Source organism: Somniosus microcephalus, chromosome 12 (genome assembly GCF_052327205.1).
Source record: "Somniosus microcephalus isolate GS21.2 chromosome 12, FLI_Smic_1.0, whole genome shotgun sequence".
Classification (NCBI taxonomy): domain Eukaryota; kingdom Metazoa; phylum Chordata; class Chondrichthyes; order Squaliformes; family Somniosidae; genus Somniosus; species Somniosus microcephalus.
In genome coordinates this window covers 202263177-202275774 of record NC_140998.1, presented here as the reverse complement: position 1 = coordinate 202275774, position 12598 = coordinate 202263177, and the positions used below count along the sequence as shown (strand labels likewise).

Genomic DNA, 12598 nt, shown 5'->3' with positions numbered 1-12598 from the left:
GGGTGTCACAAAGCATTTTACAGCCAATGAAGTACTTTCAAAGTACTATTGTAATGTAGCATTTACGCAATGATTGGTTAGGATCTGGAATGCACTGCCTGAAATGGTGGTGGAGGAAGATTCAATAGTGGCTTTCAAAAGGGAATTGGTAAATACCTGATGGAAAAAAATTGCAGGGCTACAGGGAAAGAGCGGGGGAGTGGGACTAGCTGAAGTGCTCTTGCAGAGAGCCGGCACAGGCTCGATTGTCCGAATGGCCTCTTTCTGTGCTGTAACCATTGATTCTATGCCCAAGTCCAGGTCAAGAAATATATAACAAAAAGAGCAGTGGTCTCAACACTGAGCCAAGGCACCGCTGCACACTTCTGTCCACTATGAAAGGGAATTAAATATTTCAAACAAAGAAGATTGGCGACTCAAGATATTCACACACTGTATAATAGGAACATGAATGTCCTGCAAATAAACTGAACTTCATACTGAGTATTTATTGGTTAGAATATAGCAAATGCCCGAAACAGAATAGCAATAGATGATATTTCGAGAACGGCATTTAGTCTGTGTAGGTCAGTTGCCCAAATGCTAAAAGCCGTATTTTGCAACCTCAATGGGTGTGTATGAGGTGTGTACGTGCCCGTAGGGGCAGCACAAGTTCCGGGTTCATGTATGCGAAGCACATGCACTAAAACCCGGCACTTGCGATCTGTGAAGAATCTTCTTGACAGATCCTCCGCATCCCCGGGAGATGGGCCTCTGTGGGTGGGGAGTTGCGCTATTTGCACAACTTCCACCCGCTGAATGCCTGTGAAATACGTACACCTGGCAGACGTAAGGCCTCCCTTTACCAGCAAAAGAGTTTTAAAGAACAGAAAAATTAAATTGTATCACTCATTTATACATTAAAAACCCTGTCCAATGAGTTAAGTTTAATTTTAACCCTGTTAAATCATAATTTATTTATTTTTTAAGCTACGTTTTTGTTTAAAATATTTAATTCAATGGCACTTTAATTAATTTTCAATATTTATTTTTACTTATTTCATGTGTTCATGCATTTTTAAGTGTTTCAAAAACAGTCCCTTTGGCCCAAATGGTCTAAACCGCTTTCAATCCTATTAATTTCTCCAGCATTATTTTTTTACTAATACTAATTTCCTTTAATTCCTCCATCTCTCTAAACTCTTGGTTCCATAGCATTTCTGCGAAGTTATTTGTGTCCTCTTCCATGAAGACAAAACCAAAGTATTTGTTTAATTGCCCTACCATTTCCTTGTTCCCCATTATAAATTCTCCCGTTCCTGACTGTAAGAGACCTACATTTGGCTTCACTAACCATTTCCTTTTTACATACTGTAGAAGCTTTTACAGTCCGCTTTTGTGTTCCTAGCAAGTTTACTCTCATATTCTATTTTTCCCCTCTTAATCAATCTCTTGTTCCTTTTTTGTTTATTTTGAAACTGATCCCAATCCTCAGGCTTGCTACTTTTCCTGGCAACTTTATATGACTGCTCTTTGAATCTAATGCTATCCTTATATTCTTTTGTTAGTCATGGTTGTGCCGCTTTTCCTTTTGTGCTTATGCGCCAGAAATTTGCCTCAACTACTCCTTGTGGTAGCGACTCCCACATTCTAATCATTCTGTGGGCGAGGAAGTTATTGGATGAACTGCTCATTGAGGAAAATCAGGTGACTAGTATGCTTCCTTGTTGAGACAGTGAGATTATTGTGGCTGCATGGGAATTGCCGTGAATCACTGCCCACAAGGGTCGCACACTAAACAGCAGAACTACAGATATACTCATCAGTTAGGTAAGAAAGGGGGTTTTCAGCTGAGTTGCTTTATGAATGATCCAATGTGATTCTCCGCTCTCCTTTTAACTTCCTTCGATATTGAAACATCCGCAGCAAAATGTTGCACAATCCATATTTATATAGAAACATTGAAACATATAAGATAGGAGCAGGAATAGATCGTTTGGCCCCTCGAGCCCGCTCCGCCATTCAGTGAGATCATGGCTGATCTTCCAAATTCAGTACCCTGTCCCTGCCTTCTCCCCATATCCCTTGATCCCTTTAGCCTTAAGAAATATATCTAACTCCTTCTTGAATATATTTAATGAATTGGCCTCCACTGCCTTCTGTGGTAGGGAATTCCACAGGTTCACCACTCTCTGGGTGAAGAAATTCCTCCTCATCTCTGTCCTAAATATCTTAACCCTTATCCTTCGACTGTGACCCCTGGTTCTGGAATCCCCGGCCATCGGGAACATCCTTCCTGCATCTAGTCTGTCTAGTCCTGTTAGAATTTTATAAGTTTCAATGAGATCCCCTCTCATTCTTCTAAACTCCAGCGAGTGTAAGCCCAATCGACCCAAGCTCTCCTCATACGTCATTCCTCCCATCCCATGTATCAGCCTGGTGAATCTTCGCGGCACTCACTCCATTTCCATCTGTTTAATTCCAGGCAAATAAGCCAATTAACCCTTTATTCACAAAATATGCCGCTAGCTCTGCAACAATGCCACGTGAATCCTTACCGCCTGGTTTTATTTAAGGTGCTGATTGATCCAAAAAAAGACTTGCATTTATATAGCATCTTTTACGTCCCAAAACACTTTACTGCCAATGAAGTACTTCTCAATTGTAGTCAATGTCGGATAGCAGCCGCCTATTTGAGCTCAGTACCCTCCCTCAAGCAGCAACTTGATAATGAGCAGATAATGCGGGTTTTTTTGGTTATGATTGAGGAGTATATGTTTGGCAGGACCCCGGAAATAAGGAATGACTTGTGACATGAATATAATTATAATAGTATATGAACAACCCTTTTCCCACAAAAACCTTTCACTTACCAAGTACATGTAAAGTGATGTTTGCTGATGCTGGAGTCCCGGTGAATGGAAGCATGGTAACAGTGTACTCTCCACTGTCCGAAGCTGTCACTGACTTCAGCAGGAGCGATCCGTTCGGGAGGAATAACTCAGCCCGTGTGATGTGTTCAAGACTTAGATTCCCAGCTGTGCTATTCCACACAGCGATACTTTTCAGCCCGAAGTCCCAGGTCCCTATCACCACCTCAGCTGACGGCTGCACTGAAAAAAAAGCGTTGTCTCCGACGGTCACATTCATCCGACTGTTTTCTGTATGTATAGTAAAACCCATGGGCTTAACTGAGGAAAGAAAATCACATTCAGGAGGAAGTAAAGAGAGAGACACAAACCCGACACAAGACAGAGATAATAACGTCATCTCTTGTATCACTTGTTTTTCTAATTAATAAAACAAATGATCCCAGAAAGTGATCGTCACCCGCAGATATAAATAGCAAACAGCTACCGCGGTAAGTGGCAGAGTCTCCATCCTGAGAGAGCAGCGCCAGTCCTTGTTACACTCGGTGACTGACCCGCTGTTCATGGTCAACAGAACAGATCAGTTGAGTCACTTACTGAAGAGGCAATGCTGATTGGACCGGGTGCTGTTTACCTGATTGGAAATTATTTCCACTCACTTCAATCTAAATATTACATATTAATAGAAAATATTGGCAAGATACAGGAAATGGTCTGGTTAATTTCAAGTGCACAGATTTTTTCTCAGAAATTAAACATTATTCGCTCTTTTATGATCTGGAATGCACTGCTGGAATGGGTGGCGGAAGCAGATTCAGTCCTAACCTTCAAAAGGGAATACACCAGCAGGAGTATTACGCCCATTCTGGGCACCATGCTTTGGGAAGGATGTAAAGGCTTTGAAGAGGGTACAGAAGAGATTTACATAATGGTTCTAGGGATGAGGGATTACCGTTACTTGGACAGACTGGAGAAGCTGGGGTTGTTTTCCTTAGAGCAGAGAAGGCTAAGAGGAGATTTGATGGAGGGGTTTGAAATCATGAACGGTTTAGATGGAGGAAATAAAGATAAACAGTTCCCAATGGCTGAAGGGTCGATAAACAGAGGGTGCAGATTGAAGTTGACTGGCAAAAGAAGCAGAGGCAACATGAAGAAAATCTATTTTTTTTTATAAAAGGAAGACTTGCATTTATAGAGCACTATTCATGACCTCAGGGTGTCACAAAGCATTTTACAGCCAATGAAGTACTTTCAAAGTACTATTGTAATGTAGCATTTACGCAATGATTGGTTAGGATCTGGAATGCACTGCCTGAAATGGTGGTGGAGGAAGATTCAATAGTGGCTTTCAAAAGGGAATTGGTAAATACCTGATGGAAAAAAATTGCAGGGCTACAGGGAAAGAGCGGGGGAGTGGGACTAGCTGAAGTGCTCTTGCAGAGAGCCGGCACAGGCTCGATTGTCCGAATGGCCTCTTTCTGTGCTGTAACCATTGATTCTATGCCCAAGTCCAGGTCAAGAAATATATAACAAAAAGAGCAGTGGTCTCAACACTGAGCCAAGGCACCGCTGCACACTTCTGTCCACTATGAAAGGGAATTAAATATTTCAAACAAAGAAGATTGGCGACTCAAGATATTCACACACTGTATAATAGGAACATGAATGTCCTGCAAATAAACTGAACTTCATACTGAGTATTTATTGGTTAGAATATAGCAAATGCCCGAAACAGAATAGCAATAGATGATATTTCGAGAACGGCATTTAGTCTGTGTAGGTCAGTTGCCCAAATGCTAAAAGCCGTATTTTGCAACCTCAATGGGTGTGTATGAGGTGTGTACGTGCCCGTAGGGGCAGCACAAGTTCCGGGTTCATGTATGCGAAGCACATGCACTAAAACCCGGCACTTGCGATCTGTGAAGAATCTTCTTGACAGATCCTCCGCATCCCCGGGAGATGGGCCTCTGTGGGTGGGGAGTTGCGCTATTTGCACAACTTCCACCCGCTGAATGCCTGTGAAATACGTACACCTGGCAGACGTAAGGCCTCCCTTTACCAGCAAAAGAGTTTTAAAGAACAGAAAAATTAAATTGTATCACTCATTTATACATTAAAAACCCTGTCCAATGAGTTAAGTTTAATTTTAACCCTGTTAAATCATAATTTATTTATTTTTTAAGCTACGTTTTTGTTTAAAATATTTAATTCAATGGCACTTTAATTAATTTTCAATATTTATTTTTACTTATTTCATGTGTTCATGCATTTTTAAGTGTTTCAAAAACAGTCCCTTTGGCCCAAATGGTCTAAACCGCTTTCAATCCTATTAATTTCTCCAGCATTATTTTTTTACTAATACTAATTTCCTTTAATTCCTCCATCTCTCTAAACTCTTGGTTCCATAGCATTTCTGCGAAGTTATTTGTGTCCTCTTCCATGAAGACAAAACCAAAGTATTTGTTTAATTGCCCTACCATTTCCTTGTTCCCCATTATAAATTCTCCCGTTCCTGACTGTAAGAGACCTACATTTGGCTTCACTAACCATTTCCTTTTTACATACTGTAGAAGCTTTTACAGTCCGCTTTTGTGTTCCTAGCAAGTTTACTCTCATATTCTATTTTTCCCCTCTTAATCAATCTCTTGTTCCTTTTTTGTTTATTTTGAAACTGATCCCAATCCTCAGGCTTGCTACTTTTCCTGGCAACTTTATATGACTGCTCTTTGAATCTAATGCTATCCTTATATTCTTTTGTTAGTCATGGTTGTGCCGCTTTTCCTTTTGTGCTTATGCGCCAGAAATTTGCCTCAACTACTCCTTGTGGTAGCGACTCCCACATTCTAATCATTCTGTGGGCGAGGAAGTTATTGGATGAACTGCTCATTGAGGAAAATCAGGTGACTAGTATGCTTCCTTGTTGAGACAGTGAGATTATTGTGGCTGCATGGGAATTGCCGTGAATCACTGCCCACAAGGGTCGCACACTAAACAGCAGAACTACAGATATACTCATCAGTTAGGTAAGAAAGGGGGTTTTCAGCTGAGTTGCTTTATGAATGATCCAATGTGATTCTCCGCTCTCCTTTTAACTTCCTTCGATATTGAAACATCCGCAGCAAAATGTTGCACAATCCATATTTATATAGAAACATTGAAACATATAAGATAGGAGCAGGAATAGATCGTTTGGCCCCTCGAGCCCGCTCCGCCATTCAGTGAGATCATGGCTGATCTTCCAAATTCAGTACCCTGTCCCTGCCTTCTCCCCATATCCCTTGATCCCTTTAGCCTTAAGAAATATATCTAACTCCTTCTTGAATATATTTAATGAATTGGCCTCCACTGCCTTCTGTGGTAGGGAATTCCACAGGTTCACCACTCTCTGGGTGAAGAAATTCCTCCTCATCTCTGTCCTAAATATCTTAACCCTTATCCTTCGACTGTGACCCCTGGTTCTGGAATCCCCGGCCATCGGGAACATCCTTCCTGCATCTAGTCTGTCTAGTCCTGTTAGAATTTTATAAGTTTCAATGAGATCCCCTCTCATTCTTCTAAACTCCAGCGAGTGTAAGCCCAATCGACCCAAGCTCTCCTCATACGTCATTCCTCCCATCCCATGTATCAGCCTGGTGAATCTTCGCGGCACTCACTCCATTTCCATCGGTTTAATTCCAGGCAAATAAGCCAATTAACCCTTTATTCACAAAATATGCCGCTAGCTCTGCAACAATGCCACGTGAATCCTTACCGCCTGGTTTTATTTAAGGTGCTGATTGATCCAAAAAAAGACTTGCATTTATATAGCATCTTTTACGTCCCAAAACACTTTACTGCCAATGAAGTACTTCTCAATTGTAGTCAATGTCGGATAGCAGCCGCCTATTTGAGCTCAGTACCCTCCCTCAAGCAGCAACTTGATAATGAGCAGATAATGCGGGTTTTTTTGGTTATGATTGAGGAGTATATGTTTGGCAGGACCCCGGAAATAAGGAATGACTTGTGACATGAATATAATTATAATAGTATATGAACAACCCTTTTCCCACAAAAACCTTTCACTTACCAAGTACATGTAGAGTGATGTTTGCTGATGCTGGAGTCCCGGTGAATGGAAGCATGGTAACAGTGTACTCTCCACTGTCCGAAGCTGTCACTGACTTCAGCAGGAGCGATCCGTTCGGGAGGAATAACTCAGCCCGTGTGATGTGTTCAAGACTTAGATTCCCAGCTGTGCTATTCCACACAGCGATACTTTTCAGCCCGAAGTCCCAGGTCCCTATCACCACCTCAGATGACGGCTGCACTGAAAAAAAAGCGTTGTCTCCGACGGTCACATTCATCCGACTGTTTTCTGTATGTATAGTAAAACCCATGGGCTTAACTGAGGAAAGAAAATCACATTCAGGAGGAAGTAAAGAGAGAGACACAAACCCGACACAAGACAGAGATAATAACGTCATCTCTTGTATCACTTGTTTTTCTAATTAATAAAACAAATGATCCCAGAAAGTGATCGTCACCCGCAGATATAAATAGCAAACAGCTACCGCGGTAAGTGGCAGAGCCTCCATCCTGAGAGAGCAGCGCCAGTCCCTGTTACACTCGGTGACTGACCCGCTGTTCATGGTCAACAGAACAGATCAGTTGAGTCACTTACTGAAGAGGCAATGCTGATTGGACCGGGTGCTGTTTACCTGATTGGAAATTATTTCCACTCACTTCAATCTAAATATTACATATTAATAGAAAATATTGGCAAGATACAGGAAATGGTCTGGTTAATTTCAAGTGCACAGATTTTTTCTCAGAAATTAAACATTATTCGCTCTTTTATGATCTGGAATGCACTGCTGGAATGGGTGGCGGAAGCAGATTCAGTCCTAACCTTCAAAAGGGAATACACCAGCAGGAGTATTACGCCCATTCTGGGCACCATGCTTTAGGAAGGATGTAAAGGCTTTGAAGAGGGTACAGAAGAGATTTACATAATGGTTCTAGGGATGAGGGATTACCGTTACTTGGACAGACTGGAGAAGCTGGGGTTGTTTTCCTTAGAGCAGAGAAGGCTAAGAGGAGATTTGATGGAGGGGTTTGAAATCATGAACGGTTTAGATGGAGGAAATAAAGATAAACAGTTCCCAATGGCTGAAGGGTCGATAAACAGAGGGTGCAGATTGAAGTTGACTGGCAAAAGAAGCAGAGGCAACATGAAGAAAATCTATTTTTTTTTATAAAAGGAAGACTTGCATTTATAGAGCACTATTCATGACCTCAGGGTGTCACAAAGCATTTTACAGCCAATGAAGTACTTTCAAAGTACTATTGTAATGTAGCATTTACGCAATGATTGGTTAAGATCTGGAATGCACTGCCTGAAATGGTGGTGGAGGAAGATTCAATAGTGGCTTTCAAAAGGGAATTGGTAAATACCTGATGGAAAAAAATTGCAGGGCTACAGGGAAAGAGCGGGGGAGTGGGACTAGCTGAAGTGCTCTTGCAGAGAGCCGGCACAGGCTCGATTGTCCGAATGGCCTCTTTCTGTGCTGTAACCATTGATTCTATGCCCAAGTCCAGGTCAAGAAATATATAACAAAAAGAGCAGTGGTCTCAACACTGAGCCAAGGCACCGCTGCACACTTCTGTCCACTATGAAAGGGAATTAAATATTTCAAACAAAGAAGATTGGCGACTCAAGATATTCACACACTGTATAATAGGAACATGAATGTCCTGCAAATAAACTGAACTTCATACTGAGTATTTATTGGTTAGAATATAGCAAATGCCCGAAACAGAATAGCAATAGATGATATTTCAAGAACGGCATTTAGTCTGTGTAGGTCAGTTGCCCAAATGCTAAAAGCCGTATTTTGCAACCTCAATGGGTGTGTATGAGGTGTGTACGTGCCCGTAGGGGCAGCACAAGTTCCGGGTTCATGTATGCGAAGCACATGCACTAAAACCCGGCACTTGCGATCTGTGAAGAATCTTCTTGACAGATCCTCCGCATCCCCGGGAGATGGGCCTCTGTGGGTGGGGAGTTGCGCTATTTGCACAACTTCCACCCACTGAATGCCTGTGAAATACTTACACCTGGCAGACGTAAGGCCTCCCTTTACCAGCAAAAGAGTTTTAAAGAACAGAAAAATTAAATTGTATCACTCATTTATACATTAAAAACCCTGTCCAATGAGTTAAGTTTAATTTTAACCCTGTTAAATCATAATTTATTTATTTTTTAAGCTACGTTTTTGTTTAAAATATTTAATTCAATGGCACTTTAATTAATTTTCAATATTTATTTTTACTTATTTCATGTGTTCATGCATTTTTAAGTGTTTCAAAAACAGTCCCTTTGGCCCAAATGGTCTAAACCGCTTTCAATCCTATTAATTTCTCCAGCATTATTTTTTTACTAATACTAATTTCCTTTAATTCCTCCATCTCTCTAAACTCTTGGTTCCATAGCATTTCTGCGAAGTTATTTGTGTCCTCTTCCATGAAGACAAAACCAAAGTATTTGTTTAATTGCTCTACCATTTCCTTGTTCCCCATTATAAATTCTCCCGTTCCTGACTGTAAGAGACCTACATTTGGCTTCACTAACCATTTCCTTTTTACATACTGTAGAAGCTTTTACAGTCCGCTTTTGTGTTCCTAGCAAGTTTACTCTCATATTCTATTTTTCCCCTCTTAATCAATCTCTTGTTCCTTTTTTGTTTATTTTGAAACTGATCCCAATCCTCAGGCTTGCTACTTTTCCTGGCAACTTTATATGACTGCTCTTTGAATCTAATGCTATCCTTATATTCTTTTGTTAGTCATGGTTGTGCCGCTTTTCCTTTTGTGCTTATGCGCCAGAAATTTGCCTCAACTACTCCTTGTGGTAGCGACTCCCACATTCTAATCATTCTGTGGGCGAGGAAGTTATTGGATGAACTGCTCATTGAGGAAAATCAGGTGACTAGTATGCTTCCTTGTTGAGACAGTGAGATTATTGTGGCTGCATGGGAATTGCCGTGAATCACTGCCCACAAGGGTCGCACACTAAACAGCAGAACTACAGATATACTCATCAGTTAGGTAAGAAAGGGGGTTTTCAGCTGAGTTGCTTTATGAATGATCCAATGTGATTCTCCGCTCTCCTTTTAACTTCCTTCGATATTGAAACATCCGCTGCAAAATGTTGCACAATCCATATTTATATAGAAACATTGAAACATATAAGATAGGAGCAGGAATAGATCGTTTGGCCCCTCGAGCCCGCTCCGCCATTCAGTGAGATCATGGCTGATCTTCCAAATTCAGTACCCTGTCCCTGCCTTCTCCCCATATCCCTTGATCCCTTTAGCCTTAAGAAATATATCTAACTCCTTCTTGAATATATTTAATGAATTGGCCTCCACTGCCTTCTGTGGTAGGGAATTCCACAGGTTCACCACTCTCTGGGTGAAGAAATTCCTCCTCATCTCTGTCCTAAATGCCTTACCTCTTATCCTTAAACTGTGAATCCTCGTTCTGGATTCCCCTGCCATCGGCAACATCCTTCCTGCATCTAGTCTGTCTAGTCCTTTTAGAACTTTATAAGTTTCCATGAGATCCCCTCTCATTCTGCTAAACTCCAGCGAGTATAAGCCCAATCTCTCCTCATACGTCATTCCTGCCATCCCAGTTATCAGTCTGGTGAATCTTCACGGCACTCACTCCATTTCCATCTGCTTAATTCCAGACAAATAAGCCCTTTATTCACAAAAAAATGCACCCAGCTGTGCAACAATGCCAAGTGAAACGTTACCGCCTGGTTTTCTTAAAGGTGCTGATTGATCCAAAAAAAAGACTTACATTTATGTAGCGTATTTTACATCCCAAAGCACTTCACAGCCAATGAAGTACGTTATCAAGTTTAGTCAATGTGGGATAGCAGCCACCTATTTGAGCTCAGTACACTCCCACAAGCAGCAACTTGATAATGACCAGATAATCAGGGTTTTTTTTTGTTATGATTGAGGAGTATTTGTTTGGCAGGACCCCGGAAATAAGGAATGACTTGTGACATGAATAAAATTAAAATAGTACATGAACAACCCTTTCCCCACAAAAACCTTTCACTTACCAAGTGCATGCAGAGTGATGGTTGCTGTTGCTGGATTCCCGTTGTTTGGAACCATGGTAACAGTGTACTCTCCACTGTCCGAAGCTGTCACTGACTTCAGCAGGAGCGATCCGTTCGGGAGGAATAACTCAGCCCGTGTTTTGTATTCATCACTTGGACCTCCAGCTGTACCGAACCACTCAGCGACACTTTTCAGCCCGAAGTCCCAGATCCCTGTCACCACCTCAGCTGATGGCCGCACTGAAAAATAAGCGTTGTCTCCGACTATCACATACATCGGACTGGTTTCTGTATGTATAGTAAAACCCTGGGGCTCAGCTGAGGAAAGAAAATCACATTGAGGAGGAAGTAAAGAGAAAGACACAAACTCGACAAAAGACAGAGATAATAACGTCATCTCTTGTTTCTCTTGTTTTTCTAATTACTAACACAAATGATCCGAGAAAGTGATCCTCACCCACAGATATAAATAAGCAAACAGCTACCGCGGTAAGTGGCAGTGTCACCATCCTGAGAGAGCAGCGCCAGTCCCTGTTACACTCGGTGACTGACCCGCTCTTCCTGGTCTACAGAACAGATCAGTTCAGTCATTTACTGAAGCGGATATGCTGATTGGACCAGGTGCTGTTCACATGACTGGAAACTCTTTCCACTGACTCCAATCTAATTGTTACATGTTAATAGAAATTATTGGCAAGATACAGGAAATGGGCGGAAGCGTCTGGTTAACTTCAAGTGCACAGATTTTTGCTCAGAAATTAAACATTATTCGCTCTTTTATGATCTGGGAAGCAATGCCGGAATGGGTGGTGGAAACTGATTCAATCCTAACCTTCAAAAGGGAATTGAATTAAAACTTGAACAGGCAAAGAAATCCAGGGCTATGTTGAAAGATCAGGTGGGTGTGACTAATTGGATAGGTGTTTTAAGTAGTCCGACCGAATGGTTTCCTTCTAGCAGTTAATTCTCAACGAATTTGAAGACAAACTGGAGGACAAATTTAAAAAAGCTTATTGAGATATTATGTATATTGAGGGAGATAAACTTAGAGAGTCTCTCTCTGTGCCTGCCTGTTTGTGAGTGGCAAAAAATGAGTACTAATTCCATAAATGTGGTAGCTTTTGAATTGCATTCTATCAATTTCAATAAATACAATACGGAGAACTAGTTTGTGTGTGTGTTAGAGTGAGAATCTTCCCTCAAGTTAATATTAAAGTTACCAAAAATATTTCATTATGAATTTAGCAAGTTATCTCATCTACGGTTCGTTGATTGAAAAGCCCGATCAAATTGTTGAAACCTTTGATACAAAGAGCAGAGACAGATAGAGAGAAAAACAGATAGAGTGCATCCCCTGATTCTAATTTTACATTTGTTAAAGATCAGTTTGGAAAGGAAATAAAACATTTTGTGATGAAAACAGATCGAAAGGGACGGTAGGGTGAGTAGAAGAGGAAAATGGTTTGAGAGTGAAGGGCTCTGGCCCAACACCAACCACCTTTGTGGAAGCAAGTGGGAGTTGCGGAGTGAATAGAGATTTAAAAGGAAGGTAAATGAAAGTGGAACAAGTGTGGAGAGGATACATTATTCAAAAAGGAAGAAGCAGAGATAGTGATGGGAGTGAGAGGGTGGT

General features: G+C 41.3%; 1 pseudogene; it reads right to left on the bottom strand.

Moving 5' to 3' along the window:
• The window catches only part of LOC147109899 (basement membrane-specific heparan sulfate proteoglycan core protein-like), a 193291-nt pseudogene that overhangs the window by 72047 nt on the left and 108646 nt on the right, over positions 1-12598 (bottom strand).